The 19,312-nt window shown below is 36.3% G+C and overlaps 1 long non-coding RNA gene across 5 annotated transcripts in view; it reads left to right on the top strand.

Annotated features, from left to right (window-relative positions):
* Positions 1–19,312, top strand: part of LOC138824530 (uncharacterized) — a 265,875-nt gene that overhangs the window by 68,544 nt on the left and 178,019 nt on the right. For 3 of the 5 annotated variants that reach the window (XR_011371115.1, XR_011371114.1, XR_011371116.1), the window contains exon 5: positions 1,343–1,530. This is a non-coding gene — a long non-coding RNA (uncharacterized lncRNA). Of the gene's footprint in view, positions 1–1,342; positions 1,615–19,312 lie in introns of those variants that run through there. The other 2 variants (XR_011371113.1, XR_011371112.1) reach the window with 1 other exon arrangement.

A 19,312-nucleotide genomic window follows, 5' to 3' on the forward strand; every position in this document is an offset into this window, starting at 1 on the left:
ATACTGAGCATTTAGGCTGCATTCATCCCGAGTCTACTACCCTGTGTTCAGTTATTCAAGCATTTATGTGCTTATTTCTATAACAAGTAGTTCCACAAATATCTGTTAAAGCCCACTGAATGCCAGCTTCTCTGAGAGATGCTGAAGTTAGACTCTTGGGATCTGATGCTTTTCAGACAAAACTGAACATACTTTGATCTTATGAAGTTTACAGTATAACTGATTCTATAAAACAATGATCTATCTATCATCTCAATATTAAACTGTAGTTGTGCTAAGTTCCCCAAAGAAATTACTGTAGTGGTATGAAAAGGTACAATGGAAATGTAGTCTATTCAAAGAGGCCAGATGCTTCAGATGAAAAAGAAGCAGGAGAGAGAAATGCACTGATCTAAGGAGATCACATGTCCTTGTCATGGAAAATAACATAAAGTAACATGACTATGACAAAGAACTCAAAGACTGCTCAGTGCCCGCAGTTCCAAGGTGAAAGAGAAAGGTATGGCAGATGTTTCTGGCAGAAAGACAGAGGTATATCCAAGACAACTTGGTATGTCATGTTGGAAATGTTGTATGTTGTCTTAAGAAGTTAGTGTGTGATTTAAGATACAACTGTGGGGTTGTAGCTTGAAGGGGTGATGACAAACAATAGTGACATATTCAGATCTAAGTTTCTAAAGGAATTTCTGACTGCTTTGTAGACAACAAGTTAACCAATGGCAGTGTTTAAGCAGTGTTTCTATCCAGACTGTATCTATACATGTATATAATTTGAGCATTTATTTCCTTTCCTTTCAAACTACTTTTAGTAGTTTGAAGACCAGTGATTGACCAATGATATACCATTCAGGCATTTGGAACTACCTATTCCACTTTATTGGAACTTCTGGCTTCTGTTTTCAGAGAAGACTACAATTATAATCAGAACAGTGTGGTAAAAAGATAATGAGCTTTGTGATTAGACATACTTATCTCTAAACCTTGGCTTACCACCACTCAATTCTGAGATAATGATTATTTATTATCAGGTCTCCCAACTTGGGCATACCTAACATTGGGGGCTTGGTAATTGGGAATTACAAGGGGTTGCTCTGTGCATTATAAGATTTAGCCACATCCTGAGCTTATATTCACTAAATATCAGTAGGCTTACTCTCTTGTAGAGAAAGATGAGTGTCTCTAAGTGGGAGTGCTATGTACTTTGTCAGGTAATATTGTAGCTTACAAAATTATAAATGCATAATTGATATGGAGGTAAATATTTAGAATAAATAAATAATCATAATGAACCACAGAGTTTACATTAGCCAACAAAATTATCAACACATTTTTCTTTTACTAGGGATTAGGAGCCTTGGAGAAGATAGCACTCAGGTGAAAGTCTCTGAGGCACATGACCTTCAGAGCAGCTGAGACCGTGAAGAGGCTTCATATCATCTGAAGATGGAAATGAGCTGAGAGAAAAAGCTATTGACTCAATTCCTGCATGGGTTTTCTCCAGCGGCATCTCTGATTTTTCTCTACACAGAGGTAAATGTTCATGCTCCCTCATATTGTGTCCTCCAAACAACCATAATAGTCTTTTTCATCATTACAATGAGTTATTATATTCTAGAGGAGAATAAAACTTTGATTGTACAATCTGTTTTGAACGGGAACCTTTTGTTATTTTTAACGTACCACTTAATTATCTAGTGACAGCTTATAGGCTTATGTTAAAAGCCTATTGATTGGAAGATTGATGGTTTAGTGCCTGAATAAGCAAAGGACAGACTGCAAACATTTGGGAGCTCATTTAAAATGTTAACATGATCTTATCACCTTAGAAATAGCCTTTTGTTTTGGGCTCATTGAGAAAATAATTGCCTGTTCTGAAAGCTGTTAGAATTAGCACATATATCCAAAGATCTATTAAGAGATTAAAGTTTCAAGATTATGCAGTTACTAACTACCACTTGTGTTTAGTAAACGCCATCTGTTCTGAGACTTGGTTATCAAAGAAATATTTTTTATTTATAAAGGAAATTGTCCCTTTTCTCCATTAAGATAACTTTCTTCTTTTTAGGATAATTAGATTTATAATAAAGGGGTCTCATTAAAAATTTGCTTTGGAAGCTGGGTGCCAGTGGCTATTGCCTGTAATCCTAACTAAAGCCAGAAGTGAAGCTGTGGCTCAAATGGTAGAGTTCTAGCATTGCTTGGGAATAGCACCTTGACCCTGAGTTCAAGCCTGAGGACTGGCACACACATTACCCCCTTACCCCATGAGTGCACACACACACACACACACACACACACACACACACACACACACACACACACACACACACACACACACACACACACACACACACACAATTGGCTTTGGGGCCAAGAATGGTGGTGTACTCTTGTAACACCAGCTGCTCAGGAGCTAGACATAGAAGATTTGAGTTAAAAGGTTGTAGTTTGAATCCAGCCCAGGGAAAAGTGAGACCCCATGTCAAACACAAGCCATACATGATGTTACACAAATGTAATCCTATCTACCTTGGAGATATATACAAACCACAAGTAAGAAGAATGAAGGATGTGACTTAAGTGGTAGAGCACTTGCTTATGCAAACTCAAGGACCCAAGTTAAATCCCCAATTACCCTCCCCCCCCAATTTAATCTAATTAAAAATGTTCTGGTGTAATAGGTGTTTTATTAATATCCAGACATTGTTTTAACACCAGTCAAAAATATTAATAGCAATTGTATCAGTTTGCTAGAGCTGCCATAACACAGTACTATAAATTTAATGGCTCAAACTATCAAAATTTATTTTCTCAGATTTTTTTTGTGCTACTACTGGGACTTGAACTCAGGGCCTGAGTAGTATTCTTAGTTTCTTTGGCCAAAGTTGTATACTACCCCTTGAGCCACAACTCCACTTCTGGCATTTTGCTGATTAACTAGATATAAGAGTCTTAAAAACTTTTCTGCCTGGGCTGGATTGGAACTGCAGTCCTCAGATCTCAGCTTCCTGATCCTGAGGAACTAGAATTACAGACCATTGGCTGTTTTCAACAGCTGCAAGTTTGGGGGCTGGAAGTCCAAAATCAAGATGTAAGCAGGTTTGATTCTAACAGACCCCTCAGGTACCTGACTTGACAAACAGGCATCTCTTAATATCCGAACTCATTCCCTGGCTGTATGATGCAATGACTTGTAACAAATTTCATTCAAAACCAACTGCAATTAGCTTAACTTACTACAAAATAATAAATTGTAACAATTTTACACTATAATTACATTTAAGATACACTCGAGTTCCAGATGAGAAAACAGAGTACAGTGGAGATTTTTTTCCCTGAAAGGATTTGATAGTTTATTCTTGTTTTTCAGATGTAGAGTTTATTACCCCATTATTCTTTTGTATTCTTCTTTTTGGCACAACCATGTTTATGTTGTTTTAATTATCTTTAAGTAGTTGAACAAAGGAGTTGCCATTTAACAAAGCAGTTTATGGATTCAATGCATTTGGCTCAATGTCATCCCTTTCAACATGTCAGAATGGTATTCTTGTTACAAAACCTTCTCAGAGAGTAGACATGCTCTTGAGGCAAATTGGTGAGTGTAAGAGAGCTAGAAAGTCACACAAATTAGAAGCAAAATTGGAAAAGATAAGAACTATTGGCAGTGTGTGAACACAAGATTTAAAACCTCAGGTCTTGCCAAAGAGTCTAGACCTAGTACAATGGACACTGAAAATTGAAAGGGACTGTTTACATGAAAAGATAAAGAAATAAGTCACTCTTTAGAGCAATGTTCCACTTCATGCTCATCATTGCTCCAAATCAGATGAAAACAAATATTTTGCCTTACTCAACTGGAAAGTTTTAAATTAAATTTAAGAAATGAGATACAAAATGTTTGTTGTTACCAGAGTGGGTCCCGAGTACAAGTAAGAGGTCCAATGAGAATCAAGAAGAAATTCTCTCATTCGTTCCATTCAGAAATGGGAATATTTAACAATCCTTTCATAAAATTTATTAATTCTCTTCTCACCAAATCTTAAGTGGCTTGCAAATCTTCCTTGCCGCCAAAGCAATCTAGAGAAGAAGTTTCAGGTAATCATTGTTATCTAGGGGATAATTTGTAGATAACTATTAATAAATACTTTATTAAGAGTGACTTTTTAAATTATTAAGATATTTATAAAATATTTTTTATTATTTGTATTATAGCACATTTTTATGGAAGTATAATAAGTGGGATCCATAATTGTACTTGACAGTGTACACTACTGGATTATCTTACTAGTCAGGTGACTAGGAATTGATATTACTTCCGGATGGCCAGTGTTTAGACATAGAAGCTCAAATTTTTGATGAATAAAAGAATGAAGGAAAGGATGAATGGTGAAAGGAATAGTTATCTCAAGATTTTTTTAATTTTTATTTTATTGTTAAGATGCTGTACAGAGGGGTTACAGTTGCATGAGTAAGGCAATGAGTACATGACTTGTCAATCATTGTTACCCCTTCCCTTCCTTGTTGTTGTCTCATTATCCCTTTCCTCCCCCACCTCCCACACCTTTTTTCTCCCTCCCCCCCTCGCTGCCAGAAGGTGTAAAGTTTGTTTCTAATATACTGTCCTGTGGGTATCTTCATTGCAATGGGTCATCCTGTGTCCTTATTTCAGTGTTTTGTTATTCCCCTTCCTCTCCCCAGATTAGACATATGTATATACAAGATGCAGGATAATATACAAGATGCAGGATATCAAAATCAAGTACAGTGACAACACGGGATATGCCATAGGGGAAAGAACATACAAAGGAAACACCAAAAATAATAAAATCACATGGTACATGTAAAACAGTAACAATAAAGACAGACCTCTTGTGTCCATATCTTGGGGTTCATTTCGCTTAGCATCAACTTATATGGTCATTTGTACATGGTTTTTGAGTTTTTCAGCTCATCTGATAAGATTATCCTATATGGATACTAATTATTGCAAATAAGGGAAAACCATGGGACCTAAATTTCTTTGGGACTGGGTAACTTCACTTAATATGATTTTTTTTTTCTGTTGGTCATGAGAGTTGAAATTAAGGCTTGGGTGCTGTTGCTGAGCTCTATTGCTCAAGACTAGCACTCTACCACTTTGAGCCACAGTGCCACTTCCAGTTTTCTGGTGGTTAATTGGAGAAAAGAGTGTCATGGAAGTTTTTTTTTTTTGCCCAAGCTGGCTTTTTTTTTAAATTTAATTTAATTTTATTTGTGAACATACTGTACAGAGGGGTTACACTTACATGGGCAGGATAATGCGTACATTTCTTAGCAAGCATTGCAGCCTCCTCCTTTGGTTTACCCTTCACATCCCTTCCCAGCCTCCCCGCTCCCCCCCCAATCCCAATCCTTCTCCCCCCCCCCCCCCCCCGCACCGATGTTATAAAGCTCGTTTTGGACATGACAACTTAAGATCACAGGCATGAGCCACTGATACCCACCTTAAGATTGTTAAGTCCTAGTATGCTTAGAAACTTCCCCATTGTATGAAACTTTTTATGAAGAAATGTATTCAGAGTTACATATTTCCTTTTGGAACACAAAATACCTTGTTAGAATTTTCCTGGTAAAAATTTCTATGATTTCCTTGTTGATACTTAACATGTACTCCTTCTCCCTCTTCCTCTCCCTCCTTCTCTCTCTCTCTCTCTATGTGTGTGTGTGTGTGTGTGTGTGTGTGTGTGTGTGTGTGTGTGTAGATATAGACATCTATATCTACACATATATATTTTCTATTTGATCTCTAATTGCTCATTTCGGTGCCTTGTACTTCAGATATGGACTTACTTTCAGTTACAGTTGAAACCGCTCCTTCTGAGGCTTTGTTGAATGTGCCATGTCTATGCCAAAAGATCACATAGGCATTGTCTAAGAAAAGAATCAGATGCAATTATATGGTGCAGAAATAGCTTTGGATGATGACTGCAGAAACTTCCTTCTACTCACTCTCCTGGCTTAGCTACTTACGCTGTGGCTCAGCTCGACCACATTTCTCTCCAGGGCAGGTACATGTGTCTCTGGTGTGGTAACTCAGGAAGCTTATAATGAGGCTCCTCTTTCACCCGGTGTGTGAACTCCATTCCAGGGGAATATCACTTCATCTCTACATGCTCTGTCCTCTGGAAAATTGCTCTGGTGCAGCTTAACTGGAAGGGGGTCTTCTCATTATACTTATTGCTGAATTTGGTAAAATATTTCTTCCTTCCTGTTAGTATTGAAGATGGAAATTGTCACTCATTTTTGCACTACTGTAAGAAATATTTTTTCAAGTCTTTCGTGGAAAGGCTAACAGACTGCATTTCGTAAGGCATTTGGGAATGCTGAATTTGTTCTTCTTATATATTCTTATTTAGAGTGAAAACCACCAGATGAGGATACTTGCCATGGCTACAACAAACCAAAGTTTAAAAAAATTTTGAGCATCACTTACAGTTTAACTTTCTTACCTGCCTTTCTGTATCTTTTATATACTTGTAAATACTTTGATTTTAAAATGCTCATGCAACCTTGCTCATGTAACTGTAACCCCTCTGTACAGTATTTTTTACTGTCTTTTTTTAAAAAAAATATTGTACAGAGGGGTTACAATTACATGGGCAAGGTAATGAGTACATTTCCTATCTGTACTTTTACAATAAAAACCATATTTTAAAAAATAAATAAAATGCTCATGCAAAATCTGTAGGTATGCCCAGTTCATTTCTGTGGAAGAAGTAGAAGTAAAGTTGCATCAAATTGATCACACTTTATTTCAATGTCACCGTATGATTTGATGGAGAAAACTTAGAAAACCTTGTGGAAATTATGAATCTCTGCAGTGATTATCAGTGGCTGTGAACAGTACCAAAGTGGCCAAACGATATGTGTTGCTAGTAGAACACAATACTACCTTGCAAAATATTTATGCTGAGAACTTTAGGTCTGAATTTGATCAATTTGATCAAGTTTACATCAGGCTAGCAGTTTTCAGGGACAAAGGGACATGTTAACACTAACACCAGAGAAATACCATCAGCAAAGTCCAGTATTTATTTGTTGCTTAAATAGGTTGTCCTATAACATATTGGAGGAAAAGTTATGTTTAGAAACTCCAGAGACTCATCAACTTACCCTTGACTCAGTCTTGAGAGACAAAAACATGGGAGCTGTTGGCAAATTTCTTCATTGGCTGATCAGGGAATAGAGTATGAGTAAAGCTAAATAACTTAGCCTAAGTTGTAGAGTTACAAGAAACTTGACTGTTAAAGCTCTTTATTTCCTGATGCTATGTGTCTTAGCATCAGTGCAAAACATCTTAAAATGCACATTTAGGTCATGTTTTCTAACTTAGAGCTCAAATAAAAAGAAATGCAATTCATTCCAGTCAAATAAATAAATAGTATTAAATTACCTCAATCATTTTGCATTTTATTATTGGCAATATTTAACATCTACATTATCTTATTTCACATTGGAGGAAGGAATCAAAATTAAATGGAATCATAAGAACATTTCAAAAATTCCTTGCCTCATTCACTCTTTCCATGTACATGGCATTAATATATATATATATATATATATATATATATATGAATAAGTATATGGCTGAATTGCTTTTGAACCTAATTTTAGCAAATCATAGAATATACAACCCCACTCAAAATAACTTCATTTCAATTAGTCCTGTGATTCCTGAGCTAGAATTAATATAGACCAGGATGTCTCTAATCCTTTTCCAGAAACATATAAGAATTATAGTTATACATTATAGTTTAATGTGTAAGAAAACAAACTTTTCTGAATATAACTCGACTAGCATGAAACTGAACCTTTTGTGCAATATTTCATTTTTTTATATTTCATGAAAAGGAAAAGGAAGCATGCTCAAGGAAAGATATGGTATAGAAAATTCTCTTTTCAAAAGCTTTATTTCTAGCTGGGCACCAGAGGCTCAGGCCTGTAATGCTAGCTACTCAAGAGGCTGATATCTGAGGACTGAGATTCAAAATGGCCTGGGCAGGGAAACCTGTGAGACTCTTTTTTTTTTTTTTTTTTTCAACTGCAAGAGATTTTTTTTTTTTTTTTTTTTGTGAAAATACTGTACAGAGGGGTTACAATTACATGGGCAAGATAATGAGTACATTTCTTATCAAGCATTGTAGACTCCTCCTTTGTTTCCCCTCCCCATCCCTTCCCATCCTCCCCCGCCAATCCTCCCTGCTCCCCCAGTACCCCCTCACCCCTCCCCAACCAAAGTTGTAAAGTTCGCTTTCCACATAACGACTTGTACATCTCATTGTTGCAATGGGTCCACCTGTATCCCTACTTAAATAATTTGTTTTTCCTTCCCCTCCACAAATTATACCGACATCAAATACAGTGAAAGCAGGGGTTATACCGTGGGGGAGGGACATACAAAGCAACAAAGAAATAATCTTATAAATGTGTTAGAAACAATCGCATGAAAGAAAAGAAATTGAATACATATCTTAGGGTTCATTTCCCTAACATCACCTTACCTGACCTTTTCTGCTTGACTCAGACACATACTAGATATCGCAAATAAGAGAAACCATGGGACCTATGTTTATTTGGGCCTGGCTTACTTCACTTAATGTAATTTTTTCCAAGCCTTTCCATTTCCTAACAAATGGGGCAATTTCATTCTTTCTGAGGGAGGCATAGAATTCATTGTGTATATATACCACATTTTCTTGATCCATTCATCTACTGAGGGGCATCTGGGTTGGTTCCATATCTTAGCTATAGTAAATAATGCTGCAATAAACATAGTCGTGCTGGTAGCTTTAGTGTGGTCTTAGATCCAATTAGCCACTAGAAAACTGGAAATGACTCTGTGGTGGCTTAACGTGGTAGAACATTAGCCTTGAGCAAAAAGTGCTCAGGGACAGCATCCAGGTCCTGAGTTCAAGCCCTGCTACAGACACAAAAAAAAGCAACCTTATTTCCGCATTTTCACTTGTTGAATATGTATATTGAATGATTCAAGACTTGGGGAGATACAAAGTATGAATCAAAGCACGAAAGCTTTTCAATTCTTTATTTAGGCAGAAAAGAATATGGTTATAATATCTTTAATTAATGGATGAAAGGTTTTATTATATTTTGTTTTTTTCCAGGACAAAGATTGAGCCAGACTTTGTGGATGTTAGATGAGTAGTCTACCAGCTGAACTATAGCCCAGCCCATTATTGTCATCTTCCCTTAGCTTCTTGACCAAATGAAGTATTCATACCTGTATTCAGTTATATATTTGAAAACAGTAACACCAGCAAAGTAGTTCCAGCTGAAAGACACACCTTCCCACCAGTCAGGTTGCGAAAAAAAGACTAACAATGAATGGTTTATCTTGAATTAGTTTTCCCTTTTTCTCAGAAAATAAGTACTTAATATTAAACTGGTAAATTAGAAAATCTAGAGAGAATTTGAAATAAGAGACTACACAACAATTTGTTGAGGGTCTACTATGTATAAAGCACAGGACTATGAATACCTTTCTGGGTAAACAAACTGAATGAGATAGCATTTCAGATTGCAAGGTTCTGACAAGCATTAAAATGACAAGGATGTGACAGGAAGACTGAGCTATGCAGAGCTCAGAAATTTTCTGCGATTTGATTGCCATATCTGTAAGTCAATCATAATTTGTTTTACTCTTCACATGCTATATTTTATAACTTTTTGCTAATGCCTAGGGTAATAAATTTTATAATTAAGTGGATATTGTCAAACAATAGACAAAAATTGAGCTTGCTGTGGTTACTCAGTTCATTTATTCATTTACCAAGTATTTGAGTAACCTTTTATGCAAGGTATTTTTGTATTTATTCATTTTTTCTTATCCTTTTATCACTTGATGCCACTAAATTTTTAATGTATGAGTAAACTTAAATATAACCCTCTTTTAAATATTGTTTGTACTTTTATTCTTGTTGCTGGTAGTGGGGCTTGAACTCTGGGCTTGAGCACTGTACCCCAGCTCTTCAGCTCAAGGCTAGTGCTCTACCACTTGAGCTACAGCGCGCCACTTGTGGGTTTTTTGGTGATTAATTGGAGATAAGAGTCTCATGGACTTTCCTGCCTGGGCTGGCTTAGAACTGAGAGCCTCAGATCTCAGCCTCCTGACTAGCTAGGATTACAGGCATGTGCCATCAGCTCTGCTTGTTTGCACTTTTGTTTTTGTGTTTCTGTCGTCTCAATAAATACTTAAAAATTCATCTGTACTTCTGTATTTTTTCCCACTTGTCTGGTAAATTTTCTCAATCAATTACATAAAACATATTTTTGCAGTCACTAATAGCCTAATTATTATTCAGTTAAAGAGAAACTCAATCTTCCCATGACTTCTAGCATAATTGATCACCACCCCCACCCCTTCTTGACAGGTGCATGGAAAGAGGGGAATACAACAGTTAGCCTAGGAACCGTTCCCCTCTCCTTTATGAGAAAAGTAAAAAAGATGACTGTGTTGCTTTTTGCAAACATGATGCACACACTGCTGTGCAAATAAAACAATGACATTTACTAGGTAGAGAGTCTATGCTTATGAAATGCTTTTAGGAAAATGCTCCTAGTGTGTTATTGCTGTAGATCATGGATCTAAACTGGAAAGACATCACAGAAGCCAGTTGACTGTTTGAAATACAAAATAGATATTCTTGTTATCTAAGTGCTCCCCATCGGATGAGATAATTAATCTTCATAAATTCCGTAGGAGCCTTATCTTCTGTAGAACAAAGATTTTGTGTTGAATGGAAAAAAATATAACCCAGTATTACCTTCAGTGTTACAGCCCACTTTTTGTTTTGCCTGTTCCCCTTGTTTAATTGTATTCAAATTATTAGTAAGATCTCATCTTGGGAAAAATCACTGATTGGTTTCAGTGAGACTTGATGATCTAGTCCTATGTGTTAGTTCTTGAATTTGTGCATTTATAAATTTCTCCCCTACATCTTCACAGGCTCTTTCTATTTTTGTCAAAAAATGTTGGCTTTTCTCAAGACTGTTTTCTCACTTAGTAATTACTGGGCCATGTCATCCTACAACATAGTCATTGAACATTTCTACTCATTTTGTTGTGAATAACTCTTCCTTCTATCTAATGGTAGATAAAATACAACTCTTCCTTTTCAAATGTTTTTGGTAACCATGAATCACAACAGCATGTAAATCTCACGCTGGCATGATGCATTCTGCTCCCAGCACCACTGATTTAGTTCAGGCTTGGTCACATCTTGCAACTATGAATATAATTCTTTTATACCTAAAGGCTTTCTTGCCTTTAGTCTGGCATCTCTACCATCTCCCCATTTAGTTACTGGAATCATTGTGTTAAAATGTCAAGCCAATCACATTACACCAATGTGCACTTTTTTAAAACAATGATCTGTTTCTATGGAGGTTATGTGTTAAAGGGAGAACAGCACGTAAGTCCCATGACAGTGTTCTGTGCAATAACATTTTGGATAGGACCCTAAAAATACAATCTGCAAATGTGAAGATTGGAAAATGGGATTATAGTACACAAACAAAAAAGGCTCTCACACAGAAAAGGAAATAGTTAACTAATAAAGATTCAACCTAGGGAATAGGAGAAAATATTTGCATGCCATCTATGTGATAAAAGATTAATATCCCAAAGACATCTGACACTCAATAGGCAGAGAACAATGACTGAATTTTAATAGAGTGCACAGGATATAATTATACAGTTCTCAAAGGAAGGCTTGTAGTGGCCAATGGCTCCATGAAGCATTCCTTCACACATCACTGACTATTAGGGAAATGCTTCCTCATTTAGAACAATTTTTAGATAATTCATTTTTAAATTATGCAACTTTTCCTAACTACTCAGGAGGCTGAGGTCTGAGGCTCATGGCTCAAAGCCAGCCCAGGCAGGAAAGTCTGTGAGACTCTTATCTCCAATTAACCACCAGAAAACCAGAAGTGGTGCTGTGGCTCAAGTGGTAGAGCACGGGAACAGTGCCCAGGCCAAGAGTTCAAGGCCCTCTACCTATAAACAAAAGTAGGAAAAAATATTTAATTCTACATTTAAACCTAATTTAAATTGAATTTTATGTTCTAAATGTTGTTTAGAATAATAAAAATAATATTTTGGGCAATGTTTTAAGAAAAATTTTGATTTTCAAAAAATAAATGATCTACTCTAAAAAGATTTTTAGCCTTCTTACAGCATCATTGAGAATATTGTTCTTTAGAGTTCGAATTTTCCTTTATATTTGCTATTACTGCTAATATATTTTTCATGCATTTTATTGTTATTATAAAAGTAAAGTACACTGGGGTAACAGTTACATATGTTAGATATGGTACATTTCTTTTTGAACAATATCTCTTCATGTATAAATCTTTCGCCTTTTACTGCTAATATTTTTAATAATAATTTTAAATAATATTGTAAATAATAATTAATTGTTTATGTTGTTGTATTCCCTTGGCTCCTTTTTTGTTTGTTTATTTTTATTTGGTTTGGTTTGGTTTTGGGCTAGTCCTGTGGCTTGAAATTCAGGGCCTGGGTGCTGCCCCTGAGCTCTGTTTTGTTCAAGGCTAGAGCTTTACCACTTGAGCCATGGCTCCACTTGTGGCTTTTTTAGTGGTTAATAGGAGATACAAATTTCACATACTTTTTCTTGCTGGCTTGGAACCATGATCCTCAGATCTTAGTCTCCTGAGTAGCTAGGATTGTGAGCCACCATGCACCCTACACGCTTGATCCTTTATTTCCTTTACAAATTTACAAATCACTTGTAATATGAGCAACAACATGGAAGCAGTAAAGAGAAAAATAGAACAAATACACAAACTAAATATATATAGAAGAAATAACCATGCATTATATATACATATACACATGTAAGTGACATAAATAAATTAAAATGTTTTGAACCTACCAGTTAGAAGACAAATGTGCTTAGCATGCCTAAAGGAAGGTGATAGAAAGATAAGAAATAAAAGTATGGAATAAAAAAACAGGGAAAAGTAATCAAGAGGAAGATGATTCAATTATGATATTATCAGATAAAATGGACTTGAAGTTAGAATGATTTCTAGAGACATAGAACATAACTACATAAAGATAAGAGCTTAGTTTCACAATGTTTTAAAATTTGTATACATCTAATACAATTTCAGAATGGCCAACTGCAATATCCTATCTGATAGTTGACTGAAAAAACATTAGTAAGGATATAAAACATATCAATGCACAATTTTGATAATGAACATATATAGATTTACTAAAGGCAACAGATAGAGAGCCTTCACTTTTTAAAAACACTTAAAATCTTTGTGAGAATTGGCTTCAAGATACATGAAGACCACTTTAAATTTCAGGGAACAAAGATTTTTTTCTGAAAACACCTATTTTCTGACAAGTGTTTGAACAATATTTTCTCTCAGGAATCTACTCCTTTGAGTGGAGTGTACTGCTCTTATCAGACTGGAGAGAATCTCCAGTGAGTTCTGTGAATGACAATGTAGGCATCATTGGACCGTTTTGCACTAAATTCGTAAGCCATAGTGGACATTGGATGGAGCCCTCAATGTAGGACTGAAGAGCTAAAGAAGCTTAATTTTCTTTTTTTTTATTGTGAAAATACTGTACAGAGGGGTTACAATTACATGGGCAAGATAATGAGTACATTTCTTATCAAGCATGTTGCCTCCTCCTTACAAAGCTTAATTTTCTGACTGTAGATCGCTGCTATACACCAGCAGTTGACAGTTACCACTGATGAAGTGGAAATCATTGCTAGTAACCAGAGTGGAAGAGGTTAAAAATTGTCTCCTAATTGGAGTTGGATGGCAAGTGTTTTTGTATACCGAAGATCATACTCTCATTGGACCAAGTTGAGCAGATTAGTTGACTTAGATACCAGATCTTTTCCTATTTCTAGGTTGACTACCCAGGTTCTTAATTCCCTTCCAGGCATGTATTTTAAGGTACCCCTGAAACCAGTCTCATAGGTCAGTCATCTAAGTTCAGCACCTCTGTTTCAGCCTGTTCTTTGTGCTAACATCTGACCTCTCACTAAATCTTGGGTCCATCTCAGGAAAGTGACCTGAATCCTGAATCTGATTCTGTAGGTCAAGTCTCAGTGAAATTGCAATTCCTCTAAACTGTTCAAACCTGGGTACAGTAGAGAGACAAAGGTCATTTTTTTTAAAGGAAATGAAATATTCAATTAGAATACAAGAAAGCTCCAAAATGCCACTAGATTCACTCCTTTTGTTACAAAGGTCATTATAACAGCCATGGCATTTCTATGAATGGCTTTCAAGCATCTTCTTTTCTACAATAGAAAGCCTGGGATATGACTTTGCTGCATTATAAAATTCAGTTGGGGGAACCGTGGGGGTGGAGCACTGATCTTTTTTTCAAGCCTCTGCCAGGATGGCAAAGAAGATAATTGCATGCATTTTAAGATAACATATAGACAGTGCCTAAGACCAACTAGAATGGAATGAATCAGCCATGTGTTCATAAACTACTTTGAGGAGTTGTGGCATCATCTCAGAACACTTTCCAAAGCCCCAATTTTGTGCTTTGTTAGCCATTTTTCAGGATTTAAAAAAAAGTGCAAGTAGTTAATGCAAGGGAGTCACAGAAATAGGTCAGGAAAATGAATTCTTTAATGAGTTATCAACTTTGTTTTTGGATGGAAATGTGCTTAAGATACACTGGTAACCTTATCATCTGTGTATACACCCCAGGTAGGTGGCTGTGAAATATCATTATTAATATCTTGCAGATAAAGAAACTGCATCAAAGAGTGGGTTTCCTGAGTTCTTACAAGGTATTTAATAAACAAGAAAACAGACCTGGGACTAGAAAACCATTCTCTTTTGACCATTTTGGAGTTGATGATTTCTTTCCTACCACAAGATTTATACAGTTTGTTCTCTTTCAGGAACTAGAAGATAGGATTAGTGGCAGCTGTGACTTCTTTCACCAATATACCCTAAAAGTCAGTAAAAAATGAAGCAGTAACCTTTGTTCAAGTTAAAGTATATTATAGTCTTATCAAGTTCATGGATTATGGGGGAAATTGAGAGAGGAAGGAGTGGAAGAGAAGACAGATAGCCACATCATAAGTAAATAGAGCCATTCAAGATGTCCTCTGGGTACTTTCACTCAACATTACGTGTGAGAGATTTAGTCATGGAGTTGTACATAGTTGTAATCTATTCATTTCTCATGTATGTAATTCTTCCCTATGTAAATAGTTATTTTTTCTTTCACTGTGATAAATGCTTGTTTAGAAATGTGAATGATGGCACCATGGACATATTGTCTTACCTTTTTGCCTGGTTTTAAAATCACTGAGGGGAAAAAATATTAGGAGGTAAGCTTTGTCTTTTTTTAAAATAGAAGCCAACTTTCTTACCATTTGTACTATTTATTCAGAGTGAGAGTAGGCAAGGATTTTTTTCCCCCAAGTCCTGAGGCTTGAACTCAGGGCTGGAGTGCTGTCCCTTAGCTTGCTTGCTTATTTATTTCATTTTACATTTTTGTTGGTTGTGGGGCTTCAACTCAGAGCCTGGGGATTGTCCCTGAGGTTTTTTTTCTCTCTCAAATCTAGCATTCCATTACTTTGAGCCACAGTGCCACTTCTGGTTTTATGTTGGTTAATTGGAGATAAAAGTCTCATGGACTTTCCTGCCTGGCCTGGCTTCTAACTGCAATCCTCAGATCCCAGTCTCTAGAGTAGCTAGGATTACAGTTGCATGCCATAGCACCCAGCTTGCTTGCTTTCTTCCTTTTTCTTTCTTTCTTTCTTTCTTTCTTTCTTTCTTTCTTTCTTTCTTTCTTTCTTTCTTTCTTTCTTTCTTCCTTCCTTCCTTCCTTCCTTCCTTCCTTCCTTTCTTCCTTTCTTTCTCTTTCTTTCTTTCTTTCTTTCTTTCTTTCTTTCTTTCTTTCTTTCTTTCTTTCTTTCTTTCTTTCTTTCTTTCTCTTTCTTTCTTTCTTTCTTTCTTTCTTTCTCTCTCTCTCTCTCTCTCTCTCTCTCTCTCTCTCTTTCTTTCTTTCTTTTCTTTCTTTCTTTCTTTCTTTCTTTCTTTCTTTCTTTCTTTCTTTCTTTCTTTCTTTCTTTCTTTCTTTCTTTCTTTCTTTCTTTCTTTCTTTCTTTCTTGGATTATAGGTAAGAGCCCTCTAGCTCCTGGTTTGGAATTTTATTTTTTTAAGCAGATGGAAGAAAGATGGGAAAATAAATAGACTGCAAAGGAGTACTACTTGCAATGTTCTTCCTGATTCATGGTGATAATTGTGATAATGATGTTGTAATGAACACAGTAACAGCTGCTGATCACTGGTGGGTACTATGTGCTTGCTCTAAGTGTTTCATACCTGTTTTGTCAATCCTCAAAGAGAATTCTACAGCAATCACATTTTTCCAAAGACCGAGGTTTTTACTTCTTTCAGCAAACAGCTAGAAACTGCTAGAAGCAGGATTTCAGTTGTCTAGTCTGTTTCTCCATTCTAATACCACTCTTTACAATGTGAGGAATTTTATTCCTGTTTTCCAACTGACAAAACTAGCTGGTAACGGGAATTTTCTCAAGATCAGAAAGACAGGAAGTGGTAGGCCTATGTTATGAAAAGATTGACCCAGAAGTTCTGAAATAGATGAAAGGAGAATGAGAGAGGAAGGAGACGGGAGAGAAGACAGATAGCCACTGCATGAGTTAAGGATCAACTTGGAAATCTGAAAAATCATTTGAAAACTTGAAAAGTGATACTATTAAATACTGAATGAGAAAATAGATAACAGATAAAGCTAAGAAGGTATACCAGTGATTAGGAAATCAAATCAACTATGTTCTATGAACTGGAAGGATGAAAGAGCAAATGGTACCAGTCCTGGGAGGCCCATATACTTAACTGAAACTGGTACCATAGGCCTATTGGGGCAACCAGATAATGATGCTCAGATGTAAAATTAGACATAGATGGAGAAGAACAACAATTATCAAACATGCCCTAAAGCTGAGGGGGGAGGGTTTTGGACTTACAGGGGTCTCTGTCATACTATCTTTACCCTGGTAGTAAAGATAGTAGTAGAACGAGTGAAAGGGTATTGTAAGTCCAATCATACTTCTAGCATGATTTTTAGCCATTTCACAGTGTCCTATTCCAAGCACTTCTCGAAATCTAATCCATGCACAGTCACATGGAGATTTTGTGAAAACACAGAATCAAACTCGTAACTCTCTGAGCCATGGAAGGAGTTTCAAATTCTACCATTCAGCAGAGCATTAGCTGTTGCTGATGATGACCCACAGAAAGTAATAAGTATACTATTCTTCTAGTAGCTAAATTCATTATAAATTTAAAATTTACTTGATGAGTGAATCATCTTTATCTTCACACAGTAGGCCTTCAGAGGATGTCCTGACCTCTTAGAATAGGATGCATATTATTCTATCATCATGTATAATGTAACCCTCCCACACCCTAGGCCCCCTTCAACAAACAATATAGAAGTTTATTTATTAATGGAGCTACAGATAAATGCCAAGGACCAGCAAAAACCTCATTTGAGAACATGGTTTTTCACTTGAAAATGAAAACTTTTCATTCGTATCCTTATCTTTCAGGTTATGATACTGTATACATGACTATAATTACCTTATCCACATGGAACTAGCTTGTTTATTTAGGATTTGACACATGGATCGACAATGGTGGAGTTTCAATGTCAGTGAACTCTTTCCCTGACATCCATTTAGGGGCAAGTTGGCCAACATTTTCTTTGTAATAAAATGCATGTATGGATCTTCAGTGCATGCCTGTTTGGACAATCATGACTTCATTTTTTGAATATATATTTTTTATTGTAAAGGTACTATCAGAGGGGTTATAGTTACATGAGCAAGGTAATGAGTCCATTTCCTATCGAGCATTGTTACCCCTCCTTTGTTTTTCCCCTACCATCCCCTTTCTCCCCACTTTTACTTTTTTTTTTTTTTTGTCATGGGGCTTGAACCCTGGGTCTGGGCGCTGTCCCTCAGATCTTCAGCTCAAGGCGAGCGCTGTACCCCTTGATCCACAACATCACTTCTGGTTTTCTGGTGGTTTATTGGAGATAAGAGTCTCATGAACTTTCTTGCCTGGGCTGGCTTTGAACTGTGATATTCAGATCTCAGCCTCCTAAGTAGCTAGGATTATAGGCGTGAGCCACCGGTGTACAGCCTTCACTTTTTTTGAGTTGGGTAAACACTACTCAACTCTGACAGCCTGACTGACATACATATTTTATGATATAGTAAGAATAGTTTCATGGACATTTCTCATCTACTCTGAGCCTTTACTCATTGTTCTCTGTCTCTGTGTCTGTCTGTCTCTGATTTTGTCTCCTGTCAGTCTTTCTTTATCTCTGCTTCTGTCTCTGTCTAACTCTGTGTCTAACTCTGTCTCTCTGTCTCTCTCTCTCTGATCCCCTATTCCTTCTAGAATGACTCATTGCTCATAAGTATTGATCGAACCTCTCTTCTCATTTGGTCAAGACCCTCTGAAAGAACAGAACCTATTTTGCATCTGCAAATTCAGATTTTCTTCTGAATGTGAATCTTATTAAGATCCGTAATCATATGTTCGTTCCTAGGACTAACATCCATTTATTCCCTGTTTTGTCTTTCTTGAGCCAAATTTCTAGTTTATTTATGATTTTGCTTGAATGCACAGCCATTGAAATATTTTTTTGCAACACATGTGTCATGCTGGAAATATTATTGCTTATCATGGTATTATTTCTTTCCAAGTTCAAGTTGTTATAGAAAATGAACAGTGTTTAAAGAAACATAATATTGCCAAATATAAACCAATCATTACTGAAATGTGAAACATCAGCTTTTTTTTTGTTTGGAGTCTTGAAATGCTCAGAAAAGTGGAAGCAAACAGAACTGCAGCAAAATTGAGTTATCAAAAGAAATGTGCCAAATGGATGATTCATCGGGAAAATAGGATATATGGAAGGCATTGATGTAGAATAATTATTTTGATCTCTTCTAGGTCACTAAAAGCTGTAAGGAGCTTCAGTTCCCACATGAAGCCATACCTTAGCTCTAGTGAAGAAAGAAATCTTAGGAAAAACAACTGGATTTCTTCTTGTTTTGTTTTTGTTTTTTTTTTATTTAAATACATTTTTATTGTAAAAATAGTGTACAGAGAGGTTACAGTACATTTCCTATTGAGCATTGTTACCTCCTCCTTTGTTTTTCCCCTACCATCCCTTCCCTTCCTACCTCCTCG

This window comes from Dipodomys merriami, unplaced genomic scaffold (genome assembly GCF_024711535.1).
Source record: "Dipodomys merriami isolate MVZ:Mamm:240054 unplaced genomic scaffold, mDipMer1.0.p SCAF_13, whole genome shotgun sequence".
Lineage (NCBI taxonomy): Eukaryota > Metazoa > Chordata > Mammalia > Rodentia > Heteromyidae > Dipodomys > Dipodomys merriami.